At 38.9% G+C, this 18,864-nt stretch overlaps 1 protein-coding gene across 3 annotated transcripts in view; it reads left to right on the top strand.

The window, feature by feature from the left end:
• NFKB1 (nuclear factor of kappa light polypeptide gene enhancer in B-cells 1) overlaps positions 1 to 18,864 on the top strand; it is a 123,269-nt gene that overhangs the window by 40,278 nt on the left and 64,127 nt on the right. The gene's annotated exons all lie outside the window — the stretch shown is intronic.

Below are 18,864 nucleotides of genomic sequence, written 5' to 3'. Positions count from 1 at the left end.
TCCTATCCATTGTGTCTGCATTTTAAGTCTCCTATCTGAGCTCTTGTGTGGAATGAAAGATGTGTTTCCTGTTCAGGATTATTAGTCAGGATAAATATGGGTTTAGCCACCAATTTATGGTCTCTGGTCCTTTAGAATCTGAATGAGGAAATAACAACAGCAATAAAACAAAGGGATTACCATTTATTAAGCACCAAAGATTTGCCAAGTGCTGTACATACATTTCCTCCTTGGAAGGAAAGTTATGACCAAACTAGACAGCATATTAAAAAGTAGACATTACTTTGTCAACAAAGGTCTGTCTAGTCAAGGCTATAGTTTTTCCAGTGGTCATGTATGGATGTGAGAGTTGGACTATAAAGAAAGCTGAGCGCAGAAGAATTGATGCTTTTGAACTGTGGTGTTGGAGAAGACTCTTGAGAGTTCCTTGGACTGCAAGGAGATCCGACCAGTCCATCCTAAAGGAGATCAGTCCTGGGTGTTCTTTGGAAGGACTGATGCTGAGGCTGAAACTCCAGTACTTTGGCCACCTGATGCGAAGAGCTGACTCATTTGAAAAGACCCTGATGCTGGGAAAGATTGAGGGCAGGAGGAGAAGGGGACGACAGAGGGTGAGATGGTTGGATGACATCACCGACTCAATGGACATGAGTTTGGGTGAACTCCGGGAGTTGGTGATGGACAGGGAGGCCTAGAGTGCTGCAGTTCATGGGGTCACAAAGAACCGGACACGACTGAGCGACTGAACTGAACTGAAACTTACATACATTATCTTTTCTATCCTCATAACAGCCCTCGTAGGTAAAAAGTCTTAATACCTGTGAGGAATCCGAGGCTCTTAAAAGGGAGCCTTGCGGTCCTCACAGAACTGGTGGCTTGTCATCCTACAGCAGACTCTTGCTCGTTGAACTGTCATGTGGAACATGTGCATTTGGGAGACTGGGGGCAGGGACCTAGGGGACAGGGCATGGGAGGATGGTAGTAAGACTCAGAATTATAACTCTGGGCAACAAGAGAGAGGAGCTCAGGAATAATGGGTGCTCAGACATCAGGGAGTCAAATCCAGTACATGTTTTTAACACGTGTCTGTGTGTCCTGTATATAAATACTGTATGTGTTCATATGTGTGGTACATATTATGGGCATTGACACTGATTATGATTGTAATTACTGAAGAATTAGCATTAAGAGTAAAACTGGGAGTTTTTTTCTGGACTGTCTCTGTACAAACAAATATAAATTATAATATTGTCAAGTGTTGACTTGTATTGCTCTAGTCTTTTGTAACTAAGTAACAGTTCTTGATACTAAAAGATACATAGTAGTAACCTTGTTATAGATTTGTTACCCAATGGAAAAACTTTATATATACTATTATGCTCAGTCTTCATACATCCCTTTCATGTAGTGGTTGATGCCTCACATGTACAAAATAGTCTAGAAATAAAACAACCTGGTGGATATTCGATGTTCTTCTCAAATCATAGTTTATGTATCAAGGAGTTTAATACTTACTGAGAAATCTAGATATGTAAACAGCTAATACTAAGGAAGTCAAAATATAAATGTGTATGATTAGTCATTATTGACCTTCAGCTGCAGCTTCACTATTTCACCCAATTGTTTTTTATTCACTAATTCAACATATATTTATTAAGCATTTAATCCAATTGTAAGAAAACATAGAGCAGTTCAGAGAGTCTGTTACAAACTATCATTGTTCTCTTAGCCTGTCATCATTCACTGAAAGTTTGTAATAGTTAAAGGAAGTAATTTTATTTATCATAAAAGCTTAATCAGAAGAGCTGATATGGGGAGAAGAGAGAGTCAATCACGAGGTAGTTTTTCCAGAGCTCTTCTTCCAATATCACTTTTAATAATCTTTTTTACTAAAGGATAGTTAAGGGTGAACTTTTGGTTTACAAAGGGATATAAATCCCTCTTACATGTAAAATGTAGGCAAAGGAAGGAATTGCTCTCCGTGTGTGTCTTTATCAGGAAGATCGTCACAATCATCCGTGTCTGCAGCAGTTCACTAAGCACCCGCTCCATGTGAGGCTGCAAGAGTTGTGTGACAGATAGAGCTCGATCAGGGTTTCTCACACTCATCACTACTAATGTTTTGGGTGAGAAGACTTCATGCTTTGGAAGATTTTCCAGTTCATTGGAGGGTATTCAGCAGCATCCCTGACTTATACCCACTAGATGCCAATAGCAGCGCTATGGTTGTGACAACCAAACAATGTCTCCAGACGTTGCCATATGTCCTGGGGGGGCAGAATCACCCTGCTTGAGCATCACTGATCTAGATGCAAAGTCTAATCAACCTTAACCCTTCTTCTTTGCATACTTTTCTGCTATATAAGACAGTAACTCATAGGTTATATAGAATTGCTTAAGTCTATTATTCTGCAAATATATATACTTTTCCTGATTATTAGATGTTTATTTTCAAGATGATGATCATGGTGACTCTATAATTTCTTCTAGAATGTCTGAGTTAGTGTGCCTGGATATTAAGGAGAAAGATAGAAAAGAGAAGAAAAAACATATCCTAAACATTCTGTATCCTGTGATAACTGCATACCCAACAGTTAACATAGGAGTTCTGTTGGTCTCCGTTATAAACTGTTACAGAAGAGAAAGTGAAAGTGGAGATGGTTTCAGTCAAGGTTGTAAACCTGTGCAGCCGCTGTGCGAGAGCAATGAGAACATCTGTGCAGTGTCCACAGCCTCCCTTCCCATAGAGGGAGGTGTAATGAACAGTGTCCCCACACTCTTCCCCCAATCCCATTTCTGCAGAAACTTCAGAGGGAGAGCATTTACATTTGCAGGAAGGAAATGATATTTCTGAAATTTACATATGATACATGTTTATTAAAGTATATTTGTTCAGGCTTAAGAGTGGAATGTTCTAGGGTCTGCCTTTTCCTCCTCTACAGCTTCTTACCTTCCTCTCTCTCCTCCAGCCTCATTCTTTTTCTTCTCATCATGCCTCTGGGAGAGCATACCACATCCTGGAGAGGCCCCTGGAACACAAGCATCCTGGTTCAGCATGCACTCAGTCTCACACAGGAGCAGTGAAGTGCTGACGGCCAGCCCGAAAGCTGTGGGGACTGGCTGTGGTTTGGGGGCTGCAGACCCCTAGCTGTGGTTTATAGAACTTGTAAACATATAACCTGCTTGGGTTTGTCTCTTGCTGATTGTCCAAACATGATACCTAAAGTTAAACCATTTTAAAACCAACTCTAAGAGTCTACTCCAGTTCTCTGTTTGCTACTGGAATTTTGTCCCATGCTTAAAACCCCAATTCCAATAAGCTGGGTGTAGGCTAGGCTTAGACACACTCTTACTATGTTGAGATTATTTCTAGGATTAGGGCTATTGAGCCATCTGGTGTTCTACATGTTTCTTTCATGTCAGAGGATGCCATTTAGCTTTCAAGAGTTTTGCTGTATAACCCTTCACATTCTTTTTAAAACATTGTTTTAATTATAAAAAATTCCATGTGTATAGAACATTAAAAAATTGATGTAAAGGACACCATATACCACTACCTGATTTAATAGCAACAGTCATCCCTCAGTATCCCGGAGGATTGTTTCTAGGATCCCCACAGATGCCATAATTCGTGGATGCTCAAGTCCCTTTTATAAAATGCAGCAGTATTTGCATATAATCTATGCACATCCTTCTGTATGCTCTAAACCATCTCCAGATTATTTTAATGCCTCATACAATGTAAATACTATATAAATAGTTAGCAGTGTGCAACAAATTTATTTTACTTTTTGGAACTTTCTGGAATTTAAAACATATTTTTTCCATCTGCAGTTGGTTGAATAACGAATGTGGAACCTGAGGATACAGAGGGCCAACTATATTAATGTTTTACCATATTTGCTTCTGATCTCTTTCTAAAATAAAACATAGTTATTGCTGAAGCCCCACCCATTGATCATTTTTCCCTATTCTTCGTAGGTAAATCACTGCTCTGAACTTTCCATCTCTGATAGAATTTTTTTTCTGGTTTTAACTCAAATTTTCTATTATACCTGGTGGCTTTTTTTTTTTTTTTCAGGACAAATAAGTGTTAAGACTGGGATCCATTGAAGATTAATGTTCACTTTAATTCTATTAGAGGCTTCACTGGTGGTTTAGATGGTTAAGAATCTGCCTGCAATTTGGTAGACTCGGGTTCCATCCCTGGGGGGGAAGATCCGCTAGAGAAGGTAACGGCAACCTACTCCAGTATTCTTGCCTGAAGAATTCCATGGACAGAGGAGCCTGGCTGTCTACAGTTCTTGGGGTTGCAAAGGGTTGGACACGACTGAGTGACTAACACTTTCACTTTGATTCTATTGATTTCTTCTTTATTATTCAGATAAAATTTATCCATTGACAATGTGGAATTTATTCTGACTCCTACAGGAAGAAAATAATAATAATATTCAGAGAAAATCTAGGGAAAATATGCAGACTAACTTGCATAAATATGCAAAAATAAAGATACAGAAATATGTATCTTGCCCCCTTTAAAGGAAAGCTTTCCTGTTGTTAAACATTTAATCATCTATTTTACAGTCCTACCAAGTTCTCCTCTAAAGTTTCCTCAGTTCTGATTTCATCATGGAGCTCCAAATGGGAGAGGTTGGCAGAAAAGCACAAGTGCCTTCCTTGAGGCCGAGCCTGTCACTGCCTGTTTTTGACTCAGCAAGGAGTGCCAGAGAAGGCTCATTTCCCTCTTTCCCGAAAGTTATTCATGAGATTTTTTTTTTTTATTAACCAAACTACCTTCCTCTTCACAGAGGTGGAAAGTTGCCAAGAGGAACAGCCCCACGGGGCTTCAGAAACCCTCACTGATTCTCTTCCAGAGTGGCCAGAAAGCCCCCATCCTCAGCCGATGTGACATCCTCCAGCTTGGCCCACTCCAACCAGAAAGCTGTCAGCGACCTTGGTTCTAAAATACGAGTAGCTGACCAGTCGGTATTCTTATTTTCTCTTTAGTTATAAATATCAAATGCAGTGGACTACAACTTGAAACGCAGCTGATGTAAGTGTAACTATTTTTAATCAAATGTTTTCTGAAAGCTGGTTCTCACATATGTTTTCTTTCCGGAGTGTTTCAGATTAAACAGAAGGCAAGTAATGAAATGTTTAGATCAACAACAGACAATGTTTATTGTCTCCCTGACCCCACGATTTTTTTTTTTTTCTTCTTAAGTCTCCACTCTTGGTGCCTCTCATTTTAAAATCCTAAATGTTAAGTTTCTGTCAAGGTCAGATGAAGACTGGCTGATCTCTTGTGGCATTTAGGGATATCACATATCCTTGTGTAATCTCCCTTGCCTTTGTATGGACTTGTCTGGTTTAGGAGGTTTGCCATTGTAAGTATCTCTTTATAGTGCTGGTTTTGAATAATTTAATCTGACTCAGTCACTAAAAACAACAGGGACGAGGATCACCAATAGTCAATTAGGTTTGCACATAAAACCTCCTTCATAGCATTTATTAAAATTTCCATCAGTATCCCTAAGCTGTTCACTACTTGCAGAAAAATAACCGCATCCCCTAGACCAAGAGCCTGTGCTCTGTATATTGAAGAAAAGCACTTTGTAACCTGGATCCCTTTTACTGGTTTCAGAGGGATTTGGAACTTCTTAATTTATATGCAGAAATTTATTGGGTTGGCCAAAAAGGTTCATTTGGGTTTTTAAACCCCAAGTGAACCTTTTTGGCCAACCCAATATGTGTGTGTGTATATATATTATATATATATATACACACACATATTTCTGGGGAGATAAATATAACTTTCCGTCAGATTTTCAAATGGAAGGATTCAAACACAGTTAAGAACCAGTGCTGCAGAGTATGTATCACTTTAGCTTTCTGACAGCAGCTGATTTTAAAAATTGCTAACAAAAAAGATATATAGACTGCCTTTTTAAATTTTTTTTTTTTTGTACTTTTTAAAAAGTACATTTTTGTATTTTTACCTGTTCTTAGTGAGTGGAAACAATTAAGGCTGCTCAACACAAGGCCCAGGAAAGCCTTCCTTCTCTTTGGGTATCAGGTGGAGAAGTGAGGAAACATAGCAGCAATAGCCCTAAAAGGGAGTAGGCTTCACTGCTTTTCCTTTCTTGCTCTTCCACAGGGATGCTGATTAAGCATGAAGTTAACCATTAGTGACTGAAGCCAAAAGAGAGAAAACAGTTCATTTAACAAATATTTATTGAGCACTCTGTGTCAGGTCCTGTCTTGGCAAGCAGACAAAACTCCTTCCATGTGTAACCATAACCTAGACTTCTAGATATTTTTCTTTCAAAAGTTTTTCATTGGGCCTCCAGAACAAAATATTACCTTGTAGAATGTTTTTAAAAACAGCCCTCTAAACTTATGGTATGTAGTCACAGTATACATTATGAACTAGAGAAAGCTACTCATGAGAAGAAACTTCTAGAACAAATGATAGCTGTGAAATGTAACTATTAGGAGTACAGTAAAAATGTAACTATTAACCTAATAGGCTTATTGAATTTACAGACAGTGTGAACCTTAAGCTTTGTGTTGGTCCATCACCCCTTGGTTACCTTCCTTAGTTGACTATTCCTATTTTTCTCTCATCCACTTTTCCTTAAATACATTATTGTTCCTGGGACCATTATTTAATCAGAAGCAAATCTCGGATGGCTTCTTCCAACACCAGGGGTTGAAGATTAGATAGCCTTTTCTCGTTACATTTAAGAATTCAGGTCTCATCAGGTCACGTACTGGTAATTCTTCCTGATAAGGTAAGAACATACAGTACTATGGCCCCCAGAGGTGTAACACCTCCTCCTCACAGACAAGCCGATTTTCAACTTGTCAGCAGATCTGGAGCTGAGGCTGCGAACTACCCTGCAGTCACAACCTTCTCTCCCCACCCGCCAGGTGGATTTCAGACCAGAGTCCTCTAGTCTCCATCTCTCGCTGAGCTCTCATGAGGGTGGACTGCAGACTTTCACAGATAATGCCTCTCACCCTTAGGTCCCCATCCACCCAGAAGAACAATTGTAAGGATGGCTTGCTGTGCTTATTTACATGATCTCATTTAGTCATCACAGCCCACTGCAGTAGGTTCTGTGATCCTTATTTGATAAATGAGGAAACCAAAGTCCACAGAAGTTAAAAAGCTTACCCTGGTCTGAGGCATGGAGCCCAAGATTTCCGTTCAGGTAGTGTGATTTAATAGTCCAGACTCTTCACCATCATGGGAATACTATTAATTATAGGGGTTCTTTAAATCTATGGTTCTCGACCATGGATGTGCATCAGAATCACCCAAGAATATTTTAACTGCAGAGATGTCAGGGGCCCACTCCACTCATGCTAAATCACTGTGGGTCCATTAGTATGGTAATTCTGTGATAATTTCTAAGGACTCATGTCATATAATGACAAGGTATAACAACAGGTAGATGAATAGATAAGCATGGTGTAACCATGGAATAGAATACTGTTTAAAAAATTATGAGGATTACACAACATGGGAAATACTTGAGACCTACTGTTAAGGAAAAAAATCAGAATTCTAAATTAAAAATATCACTGAAGTGATTTAACTCAGTGAATGAGTTAAGATTAGAGATGGGAGAAAGAATTACCAAATTTAAAAATAGAACTGAAGTAATTTCCTGAACTATAGCACAGAGAGAAGGAAAACTTGAAAGAAAGAGTGAGATACAGATTACAAAAGAAAGATTAAAGCTGTCTAATTGAAGTCCTGAAAGGAGATAATAAAGTTGCACGTTTCTGGTTCTATACCTAGAGGTTCTCGTCTAGGGTAAAGTTCAGGTGGCCTATGGACCATAATTTTAGGTGTTTTTCAAGTATTGGCCCTGAAGTCAGTCAGTTCATAGCTGAAAAGATGTTGATTCCTAGTTTTGCCATCTACTGACAATGTTATTGGTATTTAATTTGGCCAAGCCTCAGTTTCTTCCTTTGTAAAGTTGAGATAAGTAATACCTGCTTCATAGGATATATGTATAAATTGAGTTGTTCAGTGTATGGCCCAGAGTAAACACTTAAAAGTGATCATTTGCATCTATTTTTTGTATTCTAAAATACATTGATTTGAGTATTGAACGACAGTTTTGTTGACTGGTTTATGGAACCATGGAGCTACACAAAAGCTTCACCAGTCACTAATTTATTTTCAGCACAACTTCACTAATTAATGTTGCTTCCACTCTATTTATGCCATGTCCTTCTTTCTAAAGTAATGAAGGTGGGAGATTGAAAACAGATGCTATGTCAAAAGCTTACTTTTAGATGTTACACATGATTTCTTATGAAAATATTGATCGGTAGCAAGAGGCCGGAAAGGAATTTATCAAATTCTTTTTAGGTTCTTTAACTGTGTCCTCTTAGGCATTATGCATCTGATAATTTGCACAAGTATTGTTTTAGCTTCCTAGAGCTGCCATAACAAATTACAACAAATTAGGTGGTTTAAAGCAATAGACATTTACTCTCTCACAGTTTTGGAAGCTACAAGTTGAAAATCAAGTTGTCAGCAAGGCCACGCTCCCTCTGAAGGCTCTATGGAAGAAGCCTTCCTTGCGTCTTGGTAGCTTCTGGTGGTTGCTGGCAATCCTTGACATTCTTTGGCTTGTGGCTGTATCACTCCAGTTCTGCCTCTGTCTTCCCCAGACTTCCCCTTTGTCTTTCTGGGTCTGAATCTCCTTTTCTCCCATAAAGACAATAGTCATTGTGTTTAGGGCCCACCGTAATCCAGTCTGATCTCATCTTAATTATGTCTGCGAAGACCCCATTTCCAAATAAGACCACATTCTGAGGTTCTGGGTAGACTTGAATTTAGGGAGGATAATATTCAACCCATTACAAGTATCTTATGGCATTAAGCTTATAAAGCAATGGTTCTGAAAGTCTGGGATAATGACCATTTTAGGCCCAATATGCACTGGGAAAGATATTTACATGTATCCATGGTATCTCTTACGTGCATGGCTTCAGTTGTGTCTGCCTCTTTGCAACCCTATGGACTATGTAGCATATCAGGTTCCTCTGTCCATGGGATTCTCCAGGCAAGAAGGCTGGAGTGGGTTGCCATCCCCTTCTCCAGGGGATCTTCCCAACCCGGGGATCAAACCTACATCTCTTACATCTCCCACATTTACAACTAGTACCACCCGGGATCATTATTATTAAAAATCTTTCAAGTTGGAAAGTTTTCCAGTATTTTGAATATTTTCTAACAGAATAATTCCTGTGATCTCTCTCCATTGAGTAAATGGTGGACCTTAAATACAGTTGTGCCCTAGTAAATGCTTAACAATTGACTGTCCAGGAAAAAAAAAGGAAATTGAAACAAAACCCTGATTTGTAGTATTTGTTAATTTTCTTGATGTAAATACTTACACTATGATCACTTTCAAGCTATCAACATAAAGTCAACTGGTTTGCAAATTTTCTGAAAATTTAACAGTTCCTGTGAGTTGGTCAAGCCAATTCTAGCATACCACTGCAAGATTTCATAAGCAAAGCAGATATGAGATCACATCCTGGATATTAACCTAATGAGCAGTAGTCATATCGAGAGAAGATAATAAATCGCTTCATGTAAAGTTCTTTATTCATGTGTTAGTTACATAATACCTAGGGACTTTGCAGAATCTGAGTAAACCCATTGAGTTGCTATATGACATCTGTCATATGGTAGTTAAATAGAGCTGTGGTTTAGTGAGCAAAATAACATACTTGAAAGCAAAAGCTAGATTTTACTTGAGATTATATGATTTACAGATAGCGTGACCTCCAACAAGTCACATAATCTCGTCAGACTTTATTTTCCTCATTTATAAAATGAAAATAAAAAATACCTACTTTGCAGAAATATGAATTGTATTAGGGTTAAGTAATTGTCATAATAGCATCTAGCACAGTCATGGCACATCTATAGCATTAAATGTTCATTTGGGACATTTTATGTTTTTAAGACTAAATATGATTGTTAGCGCCATGAAGGGAGGAGATTTTTTTTTTCCTGTTGTGTTTACTGCTGTATGTTCAGCACCTGGAATAATATGTAGTATATAGTAGGTAGCCAGTAATTATCTGTATAGGACATGAATCGTCAATGTGCAGGAGATGCTAGAATTCTCTTTCCCAGACTATCACTATTACTATCATAATTTCGCTAAAGAAGAGACAAATAGTCTATATAACTATTATATAGACATAATAGTCATAGGTTGTTATTGGAAATACAGTCTTCAACCAGCCTTCACAGCTCACCTCCACCTGCTGTTCCATCTTGTTCTTCCTGTCTCACCAGCCTCCTTTTCCTTTTCCTCCCCCATTCACCTGACTTTGGAATCCCGTGTCCCGTGTCCCGTTTCCCAGTCAGTGAGTTGTAACACTATAACTTAGACCCTGGGCATGACACCAGACTTCGAGGTTGAAATGGGGCTTTGTCTGCCTCAGTTTCTCTATTGGAATATTTCTATGGCCGTGAGAGAAAAATCAACTAAACTAAGCAGCAAATGGTAACTTATTTGTTTAAAAAGTTGGAAAGTCCAAAGGAAAAGCTAGCTAGCTTCAAAGCCCACTGGATTCAGAGCTGACACTGTCTTTTAGCTTCTCTCTGCTGCTCAGCTCTGACTTCTGTTTTTCAGATTTCCATCTTCAGCTCTGCAAGGTGGCCACAGCAGCAGTCTCAGGCTCACCTTATTAGGGCACTGGGTCCTGCAGCAGAGTCTGCTTTCCTGGAAGCTGAAACAGGTTTAAGGGTTCCCAGATCAAAGGTTTCTAGGCCCTCATGGTCTGCCTTGTTTCATAGCCCATCCCTGGAGGTCACACCTGGGACAGAGTGTGTGAGGCAAGGTGATTGTGTTAATAACCATTCGCAGCCTCCACACTCTGGATCTGGCAGCGGGGTTAGCTGCACCTCGGACATGTAGACGAAGGTGGGAGGTGGATCCCCAAGCACAACGTATGAGGACTGGTAAACTCCAAAGGGGGAACCAAAATAACAAATAGCAATCATTTCTCCCCGCCATGAGCAAACTAAGACATCTAAACCCCCTTTATTCCAGAAATTGTGTGATCGAGTGTACTCCCTCACTAGACAATGTCTAGTCTGTGTGCCATTCCTGTTTTATTTTTTAAGTAAGAAGTTTATTTATTTATTTAAAAGTGTCACATAGAAATTAATAGAAAATCAAATAATACAAAGATACATACAGTGAAATGTAAGCTTCCCTTCTTTCTATGATCCCTCTCCCCCCCAGAGAGAAGCACTGCTTTGAATTGCTTTGGGTAAGCTTCCAAAAATATTCCATGCATACACAAGTCTATGTGTACATATGTTTATGTGCATAAGCACCATGTGTATCCAAGTACATGTAAACTATACAGCATATTCATCTATACACACGCTTATCTTCTGTTAATCTATAAAATACTCTGCCTCTTGCTTTTCTCACTTAATGAGCTTGGTAGGATATTCCTCAGCAGCTTATAGATATCTAGGGAAGTGATATAGTAAAATGATTAGTAGCAGACTCTAGAGCATGATACCTTGGGTTCAAATCCAACTCTGCCCCTTATTAGTTGTTTAATCTTGGACAACTTGGTTAACCTCTCTACATCTGTGGAAAGGGAAGGTTAAGAGTCTTGACCTCCCAGGGTTGTTGGAAAGATTAAAATGAGTTAGTACATGTAAAGAGCAGTGCCCAATGTGTGGTAAGTGCTCTGTGAATGTCAGCTTTGGGAACCTACCTTATTCTTGGTAAGGCATTTCATTCATCATACACTGCTTCTCACGCTGCTTTTGTACATGTACCGTCTTTTGTAGTCTCTGAATCTGTCTGCTTTCCTTTCTCCTGGTAAAGACAAGCTCAAAAAGCCTACCCGCCCTGATAATCCTACTTGATCCTGATTTTTCCCTGACTCCAGGGTCTTTATATTTTTTAAATGTATTTTGTTATTAACTTGACTTTTAATAGCCATGAAGTTTTTTCTATGAGTGTTCTTTATGAATTGTGGGATCTTTTGTCCTGAATTTAATTTTATCTCTTTGGAATATCATTTCAGCTCCTTTTCGTGTAATTTATTTCTTATGTAGTTTTCTGACACATTTATCAGCAATCACTCTTTCAGAAATCTGCCTGAGTTGACCGCTGAGTGTTCCTCCTTAATCAGCCCGTGAAATCTTTGAATGCATCCACCACTGTTCATCATATTCATTTAGTTACTTGCTTACATGCCTGTCTCCCCACCTCTAGACCTTATTTCTTTTCTTTTTTTTTTTTCTCTTTTTATTAGACCTTATTTCTTGAGGACAGGCACCACGTCTTATTTCTTTATGATATTCTTCTATTGGGAGATGTACAACAAATATTTACTGAACTAAACTGAGTTCTCTTTCATTCTTTGGGTAGTCAATTGTTGCTCACTAATTAGAAACTTAACTAGAAATAGAAACTTAAATAGAAAGTAAACTTGTTTAGTTAAAACTTGACCAAGAAGGGTTTCTTTCTCCATTTCCTCCATCTTATCGCTTTATGTAGTGTAGATATGCTGATGACTCCAAATTCTTTTATCTAGCCTAGACTTCTACTCTGAAATATAGGCTCCAGGCTTAGATGCTTGATTGACATCATTTGGATATCTGGTAGTTAACAAACTGAATTCTGAATCTTCCCTACCAATCTAGTCCTCCTAATCTCTCTCCTTTCTCAGGAAATGGCAGCTCTATCCTTCCAGTTGCTCAGGTCAGAAACCTTGGAGTTATCCTGAACTACTCTAACCCATCAGTTCATCCTATTGGCTGTGCCTTCAAAACTTATCTAGAATCTAATCACTTGTCACCACTGTAGCCAACCTGTACGAGCTACCATCCTTAACGTCTTTTTCCAGTGGTTTTGGCTTCCATGGATGATTCTGTGGTGAATCAATTGTTATCAGTAGTTGATGATTACAAATTTGTGTATTTATATCACTTTTTTTTCATTTTTGTTATAGAAATTTTGTCAGCTGAAATTCTCTGTTTAAAAAGAAATTCTGTTTAAAAAAACAAAAACAATCTCTGTTCTTCACATTCCTTTAAAAACTTTACTTAGTTTCTCTAGGTACTCATGGATTTTTTGTTTGTTTGTTTTTCAGTGTATTATAAGCCACTCCAGTCATTATTTATTTTGATGTTAAAATTGTCTGACTCTTAGCCAGTAGGAGTCTTTCATGCTAGCTTCTATATCCTTTTGACATGTCCCTGCTCGATTTTGAATATTTCCTTATTTATGAAGTAATATGATACTCAGTTCATCCTATACTTTTCCTACCCCAGTCCTGTAAACAGCCATCTCTCCAAGAAGCCCTGGTTCCTTTTATTGGAGAAATTTCTTCCAGTCTGTTTCATTAGGCAGAGCTTGAAAACTGTGTTTTTGTTTGTTTTTAATCTTGAATTCATACTGATACCTTTTAATTCCAGTCTGACGTCCCTTCTTCCTCTGTTCCATATTTGTATTGCGTTTCTCCAATAATGAAAACCTTAGTTGCCAGTGATACCAGTATACCCACGCAGTTTGCTCAGTCCTTTGGTACATACAGAATAGCTTCAGAATCGCTGTACCAATATCAGCACTAGCTGTGAACTTACTAAATATACAGTTGTTGTTTTTTACAGTTCTTCTGACCTTTAAATATATTCAAGAGAGGGTAATCAGAGTAATATGTTCAGAAATTATTAGGATAATTTTTTCCTTCTATGTAGCTACAGTGCCATTAGAAATATAGTCAAATTTTTTGTTTTTGTTCAGTTTCAGAGATTTCCCATCTTACTGATTTAATTTTATTTTTTCAATGTCAATATTTATCAGTCTCATATGAGATTAACCAGACCCTTTAGAAGTCATTATAACGTCATTGTTTTATTGCTTTTTAAAATAGTAACAAAGAAAAGGGATCGGTCAGAGCCTTGATTTAAATTGTACTCTGGATTGTTAGTTCAGAAACCTGAATGCATCTAAGCCTAGGACATTCCATCTGTAGGTTTTACAGCTGCCTTGACCTTCCCTCATATTCATGGAGCACATGTCCTGTGCCAGGCACGGTGCTGAGCTCTGTGGCCACATGCTCGAATGTGGTCATCTCTGCCCCCAGACCTATGTGAACAGGCAGGAACGGTTCATACAGGCACACAAGACGATGACACAAGTGTTACTCAGGATTCGCTGGAGGAGCGCCTCCTCAAAGGATGTTCCGCAGTGTGTGTGCATGTGTGTTTGTAGGGCTAGGGGACCTCCTCAAAGGATGTTCCACAGTATGTGTGTGTGTGTGTGTGTGTGTGTAGGTAGGTGTGTAGGGCTAGGGGGCCTCCTCAAAGGATGTTCCACAGTGTGTGTGTGTGTGTGTGTGTGTGTAGGTAGGTGTGTAGGGCTAGGGGGCCTCCTCAAAGGATGTTCTGCAGTGTGTGTGTGTGTGTCTGTATCTGTGTTTGTGTGTGTCTATGTGTGTGTGTGGGGGGGTAGGTAGGTGTGTAGGGCTAGGGGGAAGTGCACCTTTACTTTGAAATCACCTCCTGGCTAGGTAGTCTCAACTTCTGTTTTTTGACGGAATGCTCATGGCATTTGAAAGATGCATTTTCAAACTAGAGACCAGAGAGCTAGGTATCCATTTCAGGCACCTTAGTAAGAACAAATCACACCAGATATATCCCACTGTTTTCTTTGGCAGGGTTTCTGGGATGGTGTAATACTGAGATGTTGGAGATCTCTGGTTTGGTACTTAGGGGTTAACAGTATTTCTCATGTTGGTGATGTCAACCTGGAGGGATATTTCTAGCCTCAGGGATCTTTCTGCAGCTACTTCAGTGTATTTTATCATTGTCTTCAGTGGATGTTTTTACCAAGTTTGCGGTGACATAGAGTGATAGATAACAAATAATTTAAGTTCAAATTCAATTTGAAAAGCTGAGGCAGAGAGCTACATTCTTTTTTAATATAAAATTTATTACTTTTGAGTTCTAAAATTCAGAAATATATTTCAGCATCCATATCTCCATCAAAACAAAGGCCTAACTTTCTTTTTGTTGTCATGTCTCTTTTTTAAAAAAAATCATTTTTAATTGAAGGGTAATTGCTTTACAATATTGTGTTGGTTTCTGCCATGCATCAACATGAACATCAATAGGAATACATATGTCCCCTCCCTCTTGGCCTTCCACCCCACTCCCACCCCTCCAGGTTGTCACAGAGCACCAGTTTGAGCTCCCTGAGTCATACAGCAAATTCCCACTGGCTATCTGTTTTACATGCGGTTTATATGTTTCCATGTTACTCTCTCCATTCATCCCACCCTCTCCTATGGCTAACTTCTTAGGCAATGCTATTTTAAAAAGCTGAATGCCTCCAGAAAACAAATTACTACAAGTACAAGGTGGGAGGGATATGCATGCAAAGAAATCTAGAAGTTTTAGTTAATAATGGACTCAACATGAACCAACAGTGTGATGTGACAGCCAAACAAGTCTGCACATCGGGCTCCCTTAATAGAAGGGTAGTATTTAAGACCAGACAGTGGTCTCACTCTTGCACCAGGAGAACTGTGTGCCCTGCTTCGCACCACCATTGTAGAGAAATAAAAACCAACTTGAATGTGTTCAGAGCAGAATGGTGACCGAACCTAAACCTTCCTCAAAGTGAGGTAGTCACAGCCTGGCAAATTTGGTTGTCTTCAAATATTTGGACGGCTGTCATAGGAGAGAAGACAACCAAATTTGCCAGGCAGTGACTACCTCACTTTGAGGAAGGTTTAGGTTTGGTCACCATTCTGCTCTGAACACATTCAAGTTGGTTTTTATTTCTCTACAATGGTGGTGCGAAGCAGGGTACACAGTATTCCTAGTGCAAGAGTGAGATCACTGTCTGGTCTTAAATACTACCCTTCTATTAAGGGAGCCCGATGTGCAGACTTGTTTGGCTGTCACATCACACTGTTGGTTCATGTTGAGTCCATCATTAACTAAAACTTCTAGATTTCTTTTGGACGGCTGTCATAGGAGAGAGGAGAAGGCAATGGCACCCCACTCCAGTACTCTTGCCTGGAAAATCCCATGGACGGAGGAGCCTGGTAGGCTGCAGTCCATGGGGTTGCTAAGAGTCGGACACGACTGAGCGCCTTCACTTTCACTTTTCACTTTCATGCATTGGAGGAGGAAATGGCAACCCACTCCAGTGTTCTTGCCTGGAGAATCCCAGGGACGGTGGGGCCTGGTGGGCTGCCGTCTATGGGGTCGCACAGAGTCGGACACGACTGAAGCGACTTAGCAGCAGCAGCGGCAGCATAGGAGAGAAGGATGAGATATGTCCTGTCTGTCCCAAGAAGATGTGATTAAAAAGCACTGGGTGGAGCCCTGGGAGAGAGAGGGTTCAGTTGTTACTGAGAGTCAGAGCTGCCTAAGGATGGAATGTGTAGCCTCAGGATGAAGTTCATTATCATTGGACTGGTTCAAAAATAAGCTAAAATACTACACGGCAAGGAAGTACTTTATGTTAAGATGCTTAATGAGAAGTAGATCCCTTTTTTATACCGTTCAAAAGAGTTTTTACTTAATAAATTGTACTTCATAATAAGGGAAAAATCAAGATTTGATTATAGGGAAGTTATAATTTTCTGGCAAATCTCTAAAAGTAATAGAAATTAATTGCTTGGAGAACATTTTATCTAAGTATAAAAGTACATGATTTATTTCATATACTTTGTGTTTTGGTCTGCAAAGGCTGAACGATATGAAGTTATCACGTGGGAGGGTTTTTAGCAGGTTTAAAGTACTACCATTTTTCCAGATTGCTGGCTGATGTTATCCTCAACCATGTTAGAAATTTTGGTGTTTCTCCCTTCCTCCTTTTGCTTACATCATAGTATGTAGATGGTACAATATGTTGGTTAACCTCAGTCTGACACTTATATCGTGTTTTCTCTTTTGCCCCATCAGTGTCTGGGATGTAAATTAACCAATAAAGTGACAACAAGAAATCAGACAGAGAAAATTTCCCATTTCTACTCACTTGTAATTCTCCTAATTTTGTAGGGGTTTTCCACAGGAAATCACAGAAGAATAGCTGAAATGCTTTATCTTATGTACTTTTCTTCTGAAGGAGCAGTTAATTGTCTTCTTCGCAGAGTGGTCTAAATTCTCGTACCAGACAGCTGTGTTTACTATAGTACAAATTAAATTCTTTGCTAAATGATGTCTCTAAGTACTTTCAATCATTAAGAGCCAAATTATTTAGTTACTTCTCTACCCAGTGGATTTCAGTGAAGGCGATATGATGGATTTTCTAAGCAAGAAAAATATAACATGAGAATATTTATATGCCTTTAAACAGAAAGAAATCAGTGATATTTAATTCCAAGTAAATTTGAATATCACAGAGTCAGAGGATACTCCATTATCTCAAATTGGGTTTGTATCAAAGACAATGTGCTGAGAGACTTTCAGTTCAGTCAGTTCAGTCGCTCAGTCGTGTCCGACTCTTTGCGACCCCATGAATCGAAGCACACCAGGCCTCCCTGTCCGTCACCAACTCCCGGAGTTCACCCAGGCTCACGTCCATCAAGTCAGTGATGCCATGCAGCCATCTCATCCTCTGTCGTCCCCTTCTCCTCCTGCCCCAGTCCCTCCCAGCATCAGAGTTTTTTCCAATGAGTCAACTCTTTGCATGAGAGACTTTAGGCTATTTTAAAAGACTATTTAAAACTTGTATTAATAATTTTTGTCTTCAAAGAATAAATCCCCCAATTAAAATTTTTATTTTGCACATACTTAAGCCATACCATACATGCTATCTAATCCTCCTAGTTACTTTTATGTAGTTTGTAAGAATTAAAAAAAAGAAAAAACTTTTGTAGATTAAAATTTTTCATTCTGTCTTTGTTTGGCTTGTATATTTCTCTCCCACCCCCTACTTGTGTAATCAAAGCATTTTTGACCTATCCTCAGGAAAGTCAGTCCTTTATTATCAGGATTTAACTACCCAGGGCAGTGCCCTCCTTCGATTTACTGAAACTAAATGCTTTGATTACTGAATTTCAGTTTTAATGAGAAAAGTTGAAATCTTTGCCTAACATAAAGGTTTTTCTTTGTCTCTAAATTTTGATTTTCCATGCTATCAGAGGCCCCATTACAACAGGTAATTTGAGTGTTGATTGTATGTTTTCTCAGTTTGTAATTGTGTTAAATGTATCTAAAATGTTCACAGTTTTACAAATTAAGCTTACCGTTAGGGTCCTTCCAACTCAGAAATTCTGTGGTTTTAAGCTTCAGTTAGAAAATGTGATCTTTGCTTGTTGTCCTGTGTGTCCTCTCCTATATATATATATATGAGTAGGAATCATAGAATTTTAGAGCTGGAAGATGTATTCAATGTTATCTTGTGATTCTACACGTGAAGAGTTCAGAAGCCCAAAGAAGCTAGGGGACTAACACAAGGTCACAGCAGGAACTGGCAGCTGGAACCCTGGCCACTTACTGGAGCACTAAAAATTAACTCACATGTTTTTAATCTGAAAATATTCAGACTTCTGGAGAATATTCTTCTACAAATTTAAGAATTTGAGGTATTCTTTTACAAATTTAAGAATGTTGAGGTGTTTATATTAAGCACAATTTACTATTAAATTCTATAAACAATACTGTCATGCCTGTTGTTTTCTCCAAACCTGGAATCACACTTGAAAATAAATTACAACTTGGGGTAGGTTAAAGCGTCTGGATTTTACACTTCTGGGGTATTTTTCAGTGACTTAGAAGCATAAACTGATGCTGCCAAGTTAGGCCCGTTTTCAAGTGGAAGGATT

Source organism: Bison bison, unplaced genomic scaffold (assembly GCF_000754665.1).
Source record: "Bison bison bison isolate TAMUID 2011002044 unplaced genomic scaffold, Bison_UMD1.0 scf7180017864263, whole genome shotgun sequence".
NCBI lineage: Eukaryota > Metazoa > Chordata > Mammalia > Artiodactyla > Bovidae > Bison > Bison bison.
This window is presented reverse-complemented; position numbering and strand designations above follow the sequence as displayed.